The following is a 12,335-nucleotide window of genomic DNA, read 5'->3' as shown; positions in this document are numbered from 1 at the left end:
TCTGCTGCACACACACACACACACCTTGTTTTTGCTGATAATGTATGTAGTGCATTACTGACAAAAATATTGCTCATTTTCAGCATCATGGCAGAAATATGTGGGGTCATGAAAATGGCGTGATTGGGGAAATTTAAACATCACTGTGGGTGTTATTTACTAAAGGCAAATCCACTATGCACTACAAGTGCACTGAAAAAGTGCACCTGAAACTGCACTTGGAGTGCAAAGTAAATTTTCCTTTAGTAAATAATACCCATTGCCACAGAAAACAACAACTTTACTCCAAATACTGCTTTTGCGCATTGAAAAAGTAAGCCACACATTGTTGATAATTTAACTTTTTACTCAAAGCACATGCACATGTACATTTAGAAAATGGTTTTACAACAAACCAACATATTTGGTGTATAGAAAACATTATTTTGGGTAACATTTTATAACTTGGCGTTTTTGTGTAAACAGGCATGTATCAAAGCATAACATACACAACACAGGAATTTACAAAGTTCAACTTTGAAAAGTGAAGACAATATCAGACATGAGTATGTACAAACTGTGCTGATATTGCCTTCATCAGAAGGGGTGTCACCTCTGGAAAAGCCAAATTTGGAAGATGCACACAAATTGAGAATAAAAAAAGTGGCCAGTTTCCTCCTGATCCCATGCCTAATGTCAACATGTGCTATCTCCCATTATGGGATATCAATGGGATATCAATGTACATGTTTTGGGGGTGAAACCCCTTCATCTCAGCCACTTTAGTAGCAAGGAAGGGGTTGCACACACAAAACAGGTACATTGATCCCCCATGATGGGACATGTTGACACACTGTGTGCATCTTCCAAATTTGGCTTTTTTTGAAATATAAAAGTGTTTTTGTAAATTTAGAAACTATGCTAGCTAGTTTGGGGTGTTTCAGACTCTCCCCAAAACATCAATGATGTTCTTCATTTTTTGTTGAACATCATTGATGTTTTTCTGTATATTCTCTTAATTGCGATTGCACCCCATTATCTCCCCAATGAGGATCTGGGCACTTTCACTGGTAAAGTGTGATTCTTCTTCCATATCACCAAAAAAAAAAAAAAAAAAAACACCATGTATTATAAATATGCAGACATACATTGATTAGCTTACCAGAAGCTGTGGTCTCCAACACTCACCTGTTGTGGTGACAATTTGGCCAACTTCAACAATCTCTCCTTCCTCCTCCTCCTCCTCTGCTTCTGCTGTTGGTATTTCCCCTTCTCTGGGGGGCGTGTGGGGTCCCTGGTGTCCTCAGATGTCCCGAGTCTTCTCTCCCCTATGAGAATGTAAAAAAGGAATACTTAGCATACAGAGGACAGAAATAGGAATATGAAACATTGCTTGGAAGTGTCGTACAATTGTGTTTTTTGGCAGAGTTCAAAGGGGAAAACATTATTTTGGACACTTTCTAAAGCTGGAATACTTACCTGCAGTGTGAAGAAATGTAGTGAAGTGTAATTTGGGAAAACATTGTTTTGGAGTGAAATGCAAAAAAAAAGGGGAGGAGGGGGGGGGGACACTGCGCTACTATAATACAACAAGCAGCTAACACTCAAATAAACAAAGTTACAATAAATGTGAAATAAAAAATGTAGCGCTAAGAGAAAAAAATAGGATTTTTATATACAGCTTACCTGTAAAATCCTTTTCTTGAGAGTACATGACGGGACACAGGAGCTTCATTACATAGTGGGTTATATAGTCACCTCTGGTGATTGGACACTGGTTAACCCCAATTAAGGAGAATTCCTCCCCTATATAACCCCTCCCATATGGGAGGCATCTCAGTTTTGTAGCAAAGCAATAGGAAAACCACGTAAAACCCAAGAGGGTCGGGAGCTCTGTGTCCCGTGATGTACTCTCAAGAAAAGGATTTTACAGGTAAGCTGTATATAAAAATCCTATTTTCTTGATCATACATCACGGGACACAGGAGCTTCATTACATAGTGGGATGTCCCAAAGCAAGGCTCGGATTGAGGGGAGGGAGACACAGATCATAATTATAGACCGCCATGGGCTGGAGGACCTAAACTGCAGCCTGCAGTACACTGCACCCAAAGGCGATATCCTCTTGCCCTCTGACATCCACCTGATAGAATCTGGTGAATGTGTGGACTGATGACCAAGTTGCAGCCTTACAGATCTGAGCCAGGGAGGCCTGGTGATGCACTGCCCAAAAAGCACTTACAGCCCTAGTAGAGTGCGCTTTCACTTGAAAAGGAGGGATTTTCCCTCTAACACTATAGGCCTGAGAAATAATCTGTCTGATCCACCTTGAGAGAGTGGATTTTGATGCCGCCTGGCCCTTCCGGCAAAATAAATAAGCAATCAGTTTTCCTTATCTGAGCCGTTGCTTGAAGATAGATACTGATTGCCCTAACCACATCCAAAGTGTGCAAAGATTCTTCTTCTGTGGACTGTGGATCCGGAAAAAAGGATGGTAGGATTATATCTTGTTTCAAATGGAATCCCGAAACCACTTTAGGTAGAAAGGACCTGTTGGGTCGCATGACCACCCGGTCCTTATGAACAATTAGATACGGCTCTTTGCTGGAGAGAGCTGCTAGTTCTGACACTCTTCTAGCCGTGGAAATGGCTACCAAGAAAAACTATTTTTTGGTCAAAAGAACTAATGAAGCCAGATGCAAAGGTTCAAAAGGTTGCCCCTGCAAAGCCGAGAGAACCAAATTTAAATCCCATGGGCATACCGGAGGTTTGACTGGCGGCCTTATCCGCATAGCCCCCTGGATGAAAGCCTGCACCAGGGAATGCAATGCAAGTGGCTTCTGAAAAAACACTGATAAGGCCGAAATCTGCACTTTGATAGTGCTTACGGCCAAATTCATTTCTAGGCCTGACTGGAGAAAGGCCAAGATCCTGCTAATGACCTTTCTAGGATGCCATTCCCTGAGTTCACACCAGGAAACATATGCCCTCCAGATTTTGTAGTAAATAAGCCTGGAGGCCGGCTTTCTGGCATTAACCAGAGTAGAAAGGACTGGCCCCGAAAGCCCACGGTCTCTCAGAATGTGGGTCTCAGCAGCCAAACCGTCAAATTCAGACTGTGTAAAGCAGGATGGTAGATTGGACCCTGTGAGAGCAGATCTGGCCGGAGAGGGAGGATCCATGGCCTGCCTACTGCCAACTTCATGATCTCTGCGTACCACGGTCGCCTGGGCCAAGCCGGGGCTACCAAAAGGACCGACTTTGTTTCCCTCTTGACTCTTCCCAGGAACCGCGACAGAAGCGGGTACGGGGGGAAGGCATAAATCAGATTGTACTGATCCCAGGGAACAGTCAGAGCATCTGACCCCTGAGCAAGTGTCTCTCTTGTTCTTGATACGAATTTGTCCAGTTTTCTGTTGAACCTGGACGCAAACAGATCTACGTCTGGAGTACCCCACCTGCGACATATGTCCAAAAACACGTCGGGGTGCAGAGCCCATTCTCCTGGGCACAACTGCTGGTGGCTGAGAAAATCCGCCTGCCAATTTTCCACTCCTGGAATGAAGACTGCAGAAAGGCATGGAACATGCTTTTCTGCCCAGACAAGTATGTGATTCGCCTCTTTTTGCGCTACCAGACTCCTGGTACCGCCCTGGTGATTGATATAGGCCACTGCTGTGGCATTGTCGGACTGAACCCGAACAGGGAGACCCCGTAGTATTGAAGACCACCTTATGTGAGCCATATAAACTGCCCGGATCTCCAAGACATTTATGGCCAATAGCTTCTCGATCGCAGACCATTTCCCCTGCGAGCACGTCTCCTCTAACACTGCTCCCCAGCCTGTCAGGCTGGCATCTGTCGTAATAACCTTCCATGGAAGAGGAAGAGAGGTTTTGCCTTTCAGCAAATTCTCGGTTTGTAACCACCAGACGAGACTCCTGCGTGTCCCTGGGGATAGATGCATAGGAAGGTCCAAGGATTGGGGCTTCCTGTTCCAGGCCACAAGGATGCATCTTTGCAGAGGCCTTGAGTGGAACTGGGCGAATGGAACGGCCTCGAAGGAGGCGACCATTTTCCCTAACAGTCTCATGCATAACCGAATGGTGGAAGATCTCCTGCCCAGAATTAGGCGCACCAGATCCCCGATGACCAAGGCTTTTGGCCTTGGAAGAAACACCTTGCCCTGAGCGATAAACATACCCAGGTATTTCAACCTGGTAGCAGGCTGTAGGGACGACTTTTCTAGGTTTATAATCCAACCTAGGCGTTCCAGGTGTTCTAGTGTTCTGGAAACACTGTGGTTCAGGAACGCTACTGTTTTCTCCATGAGAAGCAAGTCGTCTAGATAAGCCATAACAGCTATACCCTGAGCTCTTAGGTTTGCCAAGAGAGGGTCCAGAATCTTTGTGAAGACTCGAGGGGCCGTAGCGAGCCCGAACGGCAAGGCCACAAATTGAAAATGGTGGCACTCTACCGCGAACCTTATATACCTTTGGTGTGCGGGAGAAATTGGCACATGGAGATATGCATCCTTGATGTCTATTGATGCCATAAACTCTCCCCCTTGCAGGGAGGAGACCACAGTGCGAATTGACTGCCTTCGGAAGGACCGGATGCGTAAAAACCGGTTTAGATCCTTCAGATCCAGGATAGGTCTGACACTTCCATTTGGCTTCGGAACAGTGAAGAGATTAGAGTAAAACCCTGAACCCTGTTCTTTTGGGTCCACTTCTACTATCACCCCTTGGGATAGTAAGTGATCTAAGGCCAGAAATAGCGGTTTTTGCTTTACTGGATCCCTGGGGATCCTTGACCTTAGAAAGCGAGAAGGTGGAATCTCCTGAAACTCTAGCTTGTAGCCCAGAGATACCGAAGAGATCACCCACTTGTCCCGGATCTCTTCCCGCCAGGCTTCCGCAAACTGCTGAAGCCTTCCCCCCACTCGGCCGAGCAGGGGCGCCCCTTCATAAGGAAGCTTTTGGGCTCTGCTTGGCAGGCTTCCACCCCCAAGTCTTTTTCTGCCCTTGGGCCGGGCCCTGTGCCTTTCCTGTAGAGGAGGGTTGAGAAGGGCATTGCCACTGCTTAGAGCTTGATGCTCCGGGAGAGAGAGAACGCCTAAATGACGGACGTTTGCTCTTTTTGACTGGAAGGAGAGTAGATTTACCCCTGAAATCTTTTGGACGAATTTGTCTAATTCTTCTCCAAACAGACGTTCCCCTTTAAATGGGAACCCAATCAAATGCTTCTTGCATGACAGCTCAGCTGCCCAATTCTTTAGCCATAGGGCCCTTCGCATGTGTACCAACAGGAGAGACAAAGGAGATGCTTGTTGGACAGAATCCAAAATCGCATCAATCATGAAACACAGAATTTGAGGTATTTCTGCATAATTCTCCACTTCCTCACTGGGAAGGAGGCCAAGCATCCGCTTAACCTGTTCCTTGAGGAACTGACACAACCCCACGGCTGCGACTGTAGGTTGCACTACAGCGCCAGTCATGGAAAAGGAGGCTTTTAATAATGTTTCCAACCTCTTATCAGTTGGATCTTTAAATACCTGAGCATTATCCAACGGACAGGTCAGGTTTTTATTCACACAAGAAACAGCCGCATTGACAGATGGGACCCCCCATTTCTTGGTGAAACTTTCCTCCAGTGGATAATGCATAGAAAACCTTTTAGGAGGAGTAAACAGTTTATCGGGATGTCCCCAATCCTTATACATCAATTTATCCATTAAGGGATGAATTGGTAAGTAAAAAGCAGTCTGTGGGCCTTTCCTGATTCCTAGGGAAGAAACAGAGGACGTAGCGACTTCAGCAGCAGGCATTCTGAAAGTGGTACGCACCAATTCAGTATAATACTGCACCTGTTTTCTGAGTGCCTGGGAGGAGGGGACTCTCTCCTCTTCCTCTGATTCATCCGACTGCTCAAGATCCCTGTCCCAAGATAGGGATCTCTCCTCATTGTCAGAAGTGTCATCTGAGAGAGGAATGTCAGCAGAGGGAGGGGATCTACCCCTTTTCCTGCTATCTTTCAGGGAAGCAGAAATAAAATTCATGATTCTCCCTTCAAAACCCTCCAATGTAGCCCTAAGGGAGTCCTCAGTGACATATACTGGGGCTGGGACATTAGGAGAGGCTGCAAATCCTGACAGGGGCACTGACTTGTCCTGTGAGGCTGGCTCCAGTCTTGCAGGGGGGGATGGTAACTTACAGGCATTTTTGGAACCCCTGGACCTAGGCGGTGATTTACCAGTGCCCTCGTTACCTCCCCCTGAGACCCTCTTACGAGGAGACATAGTCCTAAGCTACAAAGCAGAGGTACTAGTACAAAGTGCAATCACTGTTGTGCTAAAAGTCTCATAATAACATATATATGCTTAATACTGCACAACCTGATGCTGAGTAGGTGTCTAAGGTTTGCCTGGATCCAATCCCCTGGGATGCTTACTGCCCACAGCTCCCGTGTCTCTCACTTACAGTCCCCTGACGCTCTGGGCTTTTTAAAACTGCCGCCTGGCGCCTGCGCAGTACAGCGCCGTGCACACCAACGTGCACGGCTCACAACCACACTCCCCCCTCCTCCATTAGCCCGGGAGCGCGCTCGGCGTGCGTGCACGAGGACCACTGGAATCCAGGGGAGGGGAAAAGGAGTCTCATCAGAGCTGCGTGGGACCCCCAGACTATGAGGGACCCCTGTATTACCTTGTTGTGGCAGGGACTGCAGTGGAGACGTGAGACCTCTGGAGAACCAGGCTTCACTGAGCGTGTGTACTGAAAGGCATGTAAGTATGCATCAGGCTGCTCTTACTCCCTCTAGTGGTGGAAACCAGGTAAGACATACAATTACTCAAAATGAAGAAATCCATCATATAAATATATATAGGATTAACTTCCCTTACCTGTCCTCGCTGCAGGAATTGCTGAAACAGACAGATTCCAGCCTTCACCCATCACGGCGGGCAGAGTTAGCCAACCTTCAGGTTTATCTGGGGTTCTTTCTCAGAAGAACCTCCTACCTGGACCTTGTAAAAGACTCTGCCAGAAACTTTTGTGCACTCTGTGTAAACAGTACACCAAGTCTGGTTTTCCCAGAGCCCAGTCTTCCAATGGAGAGGACTTACAGGCCAAACCTTGTTTCTTCGGATGATGAGGCCTGGGTACCATACCATCTTGGGAGTCAAATATCGGCCCGAGATATGGATCTGGTTTGTTGTAGCCCTTAGGGCCCCGCAGGGACCTGCACAGAGCTTTCTTCATAGCACATGTTTTACGTGACCAACCACCATAGACACTGGCGAAAAAACTGAGGTGCCTCCCATATGGGAGGGGTTATATAGGGGAGGAATTCTCCTTAATTGGGGTTAACCAGTGTCCAATCACCAGAGGTGACTATATAACCCACTATGTAATGAAGCTCCTGTGTCCCGTGATGTATGATCAAGAAATGAGTGTACAGAAATCTAGAAACCATTTGTACAAAAAAGTGTAGGCAACCTGTGTTGAACCACAGGGAAGTCTCACACTTATCTGTGTGAACAACAGTATGTATAATGTGCAATCCCCAGTGGAGTACACATATAACTTATATGTGAAAAGACGTGATATCAATTCAAACAATAAATAGTGTATCAATCTATACAAGAGTCCTCATATAATATTTAGGCAAAGTCAACCAATTCTCTCTTGGGGACCCAGGATTAAGGCTACAGGAAAACCACCCACAGAGATCAGCTTGTCTGTAGTAATGTCTGAAGACACAGCAATCAATAGAGATAAGTTGAATACCCTTACCGGAAATGTTGGACCCACCTGTCGTACGACAGTGGGACCGCTTACCTTCGTCTGAGATTGAGGACGTCTATGGGAGGATTGTTGGTTGAGATCGATTTCCATTAAGGCCGCGTACACACGCGGGGACTGTTCGCTGAAACTTTGTTCGTCAAACAGTTGCCGCAACAGTCCGCTCAAAATTTGCATGAGCGGACTTGCCCACACACGAGCGGACTGTTTCAGCGAACTGTTTGCCAAACAGTTCGCTCAACTTTTGAAATGAACGGACTCGCCCACGTAAGGCGGAGGCAAGTCCGCCCATTTCGAGCGCGTGTACAGGTAGGCGGGGCCCGCGAAGGAGACGTCGCGGGCACCGCCGCCTGGAATGGACTTAAAGGGACACCCAACGCCGAAAAAAATCGGCGTGGGGGTTCCCCCAAAGTCCACAACAGACCCTTGTCCGAGCACGCTACCCGGCCGGCCAGGAAAGGGGGGGCGAGCGAGCGCGCGCCCCCCTCCTGAGCCGTACCAGGCCGCGTGCCTTCAACATGGGGGGTGCCTTGGGGAAGGGGGGGCCGCGCGGCCCCCCCACCCCAAAGCACCTTGTCCCCATGTTGATGAGGACAAGGGCCTCTTCCCGACAACCCTGGCCGTTGGTTGTCGGGGTCTGCGGGCGGGGGGCTTATCGGAATCCGGGAGCCCCCTTTAATAAGGGGGCCCCCGGATACCGGCCCCCCACCCTATGTGAATGAGTATGGGGTACAATGTACCCCTACCCATTCACCTGTGAAAAAAGTACAAAAAAAAAACACAACACAGGGTTAAAATATTTTATTGCACAGCTCCGGGGGTCTTCCGTCTTCGGGGGTCTTCTCCGGACTCCTCCGCTATCTTCTTGTAGCTCTTTTGCTAGCGGAGGAGTCCGGCTTTCTTCCTCCCCGCCGTCGGCCTCTTCTCCCAACTTCGGGGGTCTTGTCCCCCTCTTCGGTTCTTCTGCCGGGCCACCGCGCCTTCTTATAGCTCTTTTACAGGCGGTGGCCCGGTCTTCTGTCGCCGCCTTCCGTTCTTCTTCTTCTTCTTCTTCTTCTTCTTCTTCTTCTTCTTCTCCAGGAGATGTTGACACGTCGCTCTCTCCGGCCGGAATGCCAGAGCCGCGCTGTGCTGCCACTTATATAGTGCCAATGGGGCGGTGTCACATGGTATATGTCACATGGGTTGGTCACATGGGTTGATGTCACATGGTGACCCCGCCCCCTTACGATGTCATAGTCCCCATGTGACATCAACCCATGTGACCAACCCATGTGACATATACCATGTGACACCGCCCCATTGGCACTATATAAGTGGCAGCACAGCGCGGCTCTGGCATTCCGGCCGGAGAGAGCGACGTGTCAACATCTCCTGGAGAAGAAGAAGAAGAAGAAGAAGAAGAACGGAAGGCGGCGACGGCGACAGCGGCGACAGAAGACCGGGCCACCGCCTGCAAAAGAGCTACAAGAAGGCGCGGTGGCCCGGCAGAAGAACCGAAGAGGGGGACAAGACCCCCGAAGTCGGGAGAAGAGGCCGGCGGCGGGGAGGAAGAAAGCCGGACTCCTCCGCTAGCAAAAGAGCTACAAGAAGATAGCGGAGTCCAGAGAAGACCCCCGAAGACGGAAGACCCCCAGAGCTGTGCAATAAAATATTTTAACCCTGTGTTGTGTTTTTTTTTTTGTACTTTTTTTCACAGGTGAATGGGTAGGGGTACATTGTACCCCATACTCATTCACATAGGGTGGGGGGCCGGTATCCGGGGGCCCCCTTATTAAAGGGGGCTCCCGGATTCCGATAAGCCCCCCGCCCGCAGACCCCGACAACCAACGGCCAGGGTTGTCGGGAAGAGGCCCTTGTCCTCATCAACATGGGGACAAGGTGCTTTGGGGTGGGGGGGCCGCGCGACCCCCCCTTCCCCAAGGCACCCCCCATGTTGAGGGCACGCGGCCTGGTACGGCTCAGGAGGGGGGGTGCGCTCGCTCGCCCCCCTTTCCTGGCCGGCCGGGTAGCGTGCTCGGACAAGGGTCTGTTGTGGACTTTGGGGGGACCCCCACGCCGATTTTTTCGGCGTTGGGGTTCCCCTTTAAGTCCATTCCAGGCGGCGGAGCCCGCGACGTCTCCGTCGCGGGCCCCGCCTACCTTGACACGCGCTCGAAATGAGCGGACTTTCCTCCGAGCGGGAACAGTTTGCTCATTTCGAAAGTAGCCTACACACGGGCGGACTGTTCGCTCAAACCAAGTTTCAGCGGACAGTTTTTCGGAATTTCCGAAAGACTTTGTCCGTCAAACTGCCCGCTGAAACTGTCCGCTGAAAGCCCACACACGGGCGGACTGTCCGCTGAAACACTGTTCAGCGGACAAAGTTGAGCGAACAGTCCGCCCGTGTGTACGCGGCCTAAGAGCTGGAACAAAATCCCTTTGGGATTACACGCACTTTTGACCCACTGTCGTACGACAGGTGGGTCCAACATTTCCGGTAAGGGTATTCAACTTATCTCTATTGATTGCTGTGTCTTCAGACATTACTACAGACAAGCTGATCTCTGTGGGTGGTTTTCCTGTAGCCTTAATCCTGGGTCCCCAAGAGAGAATTGGTTGACTTTGCCTAAATATTATATGAGGACTCTCGTATAGATTGATACACTATTTATTGTTTGAATTGATATCACGTCTTTTCACATATAAATTGTATGTGTACTCCACTGGGGATTGCACATTATACATATTGTTGTACACACAGATAAGTGTGAGACTTCCCTGTGGTTCAAAACAGGTTGCCTACACCTTTTTGTACAAATTGTCTCTAGATTTCTGTACACTAATTTTTTCTCTTAGCGCTACATTTTTTGTTTCACATTGTTTTGGAGTGGGCTAACGAACAATGTTTATTAGGAACGAATGAACCCATGAACTTGAAAGTGGCCATTTTAAACTGTGCAACATGAAATCAAAGCACATGGCAGTATGCAAGCAATAATAATAATATGAACACACGACAACTACTTACTTTTTCGAAGAACTCGCTTGATCCTTCTGTACTGATCATGCTCCCTCAGTTTCAGGTCTGACAAGCGTTTTCACAGTTGATTCTTGGATCGTCGTACCCCAAAATTCTTCTGAAGACTCTTCACAACTTTAGTCATGATCTTGGCCTTTCGGATATTTGGTTTTGGGTAGGTCCATACTTCCCATCATAGTCGTTCCTCTTCAATATGTCCACCATCTCCAACATCTCTCCAAAAGACATATTTGAGGCCTTAAATCTGCTCCTCCAGGATTGTGACGTTTCAGGCTCCGGGCTTTCCTTGCCCTCCTCCTTGTTAGTGGAACTATTAGTGCGCACCTGCTGTGCCTTGCCATGTGCTCTCCCCACTGCGCCGAAAGAGAAGGGGCGGGGAATAGTCTAGAAAGAATGTCGGGCGGGCGGAGTTTCACACATGCACAGTGTATAAAAAACACCACGCGTGTGTGTCGTACATACGATCTGTGAACAGAGGGAGAAGCTGACGCGCCGATCGTGCAAACGAAGGTACAATTTTTTACTTTGTACATCACTAGCCTATACTGCTTCTAGATTGAGGCCTGTATTGTGACAAGATTTAGTCGAGTTTAGCCTGACATTAGGGTTTGTCTTGTGTTGTGTCTTGCAGAGCATATGGATGGGTTTAATGACCACAGTTTCCTCCCTCTGTTCATCGATAAGTACAGGGAGCTGCCCTGTCTGTGGCAAGCTACGCATCCACACTACAGTAACAAATTAAAGAGGCAGACAGCGATGGAGAAACTGGTTGAGTTTGTGAAGCCGGTGGTCCCCAGGGCAGACATCAACTATTTAAAAACAAAAATTGGTGGGCTCAGGAGTACCTATCTGAGGGAGCGCAAGAAGGTGCTGAACTCCATGCAAACTGGAGCTGCAGCAGATGACGTTTATGTCCCCAGGCTGTGGTATTATGACAGGATGCATTTTCTGTCAGACCAGACTGATGTCAGGGAATCCCTCTCAACCCTTCCTTCCACACGTCCTTCTATGCTACATTCCACACCTGCTGAGTCTTCCGGTGCCCAACCTGGGCCTTCCACTCAGGAAGAACTGGAGGAGCCCAGCTTGAGCCAGGTATAGTATTGTTCAACATATTTTGTGAGTAAAAATGAATGATGTTAACTTGATTTTTGCTCACTCATTTCTGATTTTAGAAAGTGTTTCACATATCAATAGACAGTAGTGGCCAAAAGCTTTGGCCCAAGAATGAAAAATGCTGGGCTCAGAATGATAGTCTTTTCTATTTGTTAAGAATTTGCAACAGTCTTGAGCTGAAAATTGTGTGTGTTTGATGAACCAAAAACTAAAACTATGTCCCTTTTTCATACACAGGAAGACCTCAGCCAGGAAGAGGAGGGTGTGGAATGCAGCAGCCAGGAGGTGGCTGTGGAAAGTGGCAGCCAGGAGGAGGCAGGGGTAAGCGGCAGCCAAGCAGTGGGCGGGCAGAGGAGCCTGACTGAATCACAGGTCCCTCCCCCTCCGCCTTCCACACAAAAGGGCCAGAA

This window comes from Lithobates pipiens, unplaced genomic scaffold (genome assembly GCF_037356315.1).
Source record: "Lithobates pipiens isolate NorthernLeopardFrog02 unplaced genomic scaffold, aLitPip1_a1.2 Scaffold_30, whole genome shotgun sequence".
Classification (NCBI taxonomy): Eukaryota; Metazoa; Chordata; class Amphibia; order Anura; family Ranidae; genus Lithobates; species Lithobates pipiens.
Note: the sequence above shows the minus strand (reverse complement) of the source record.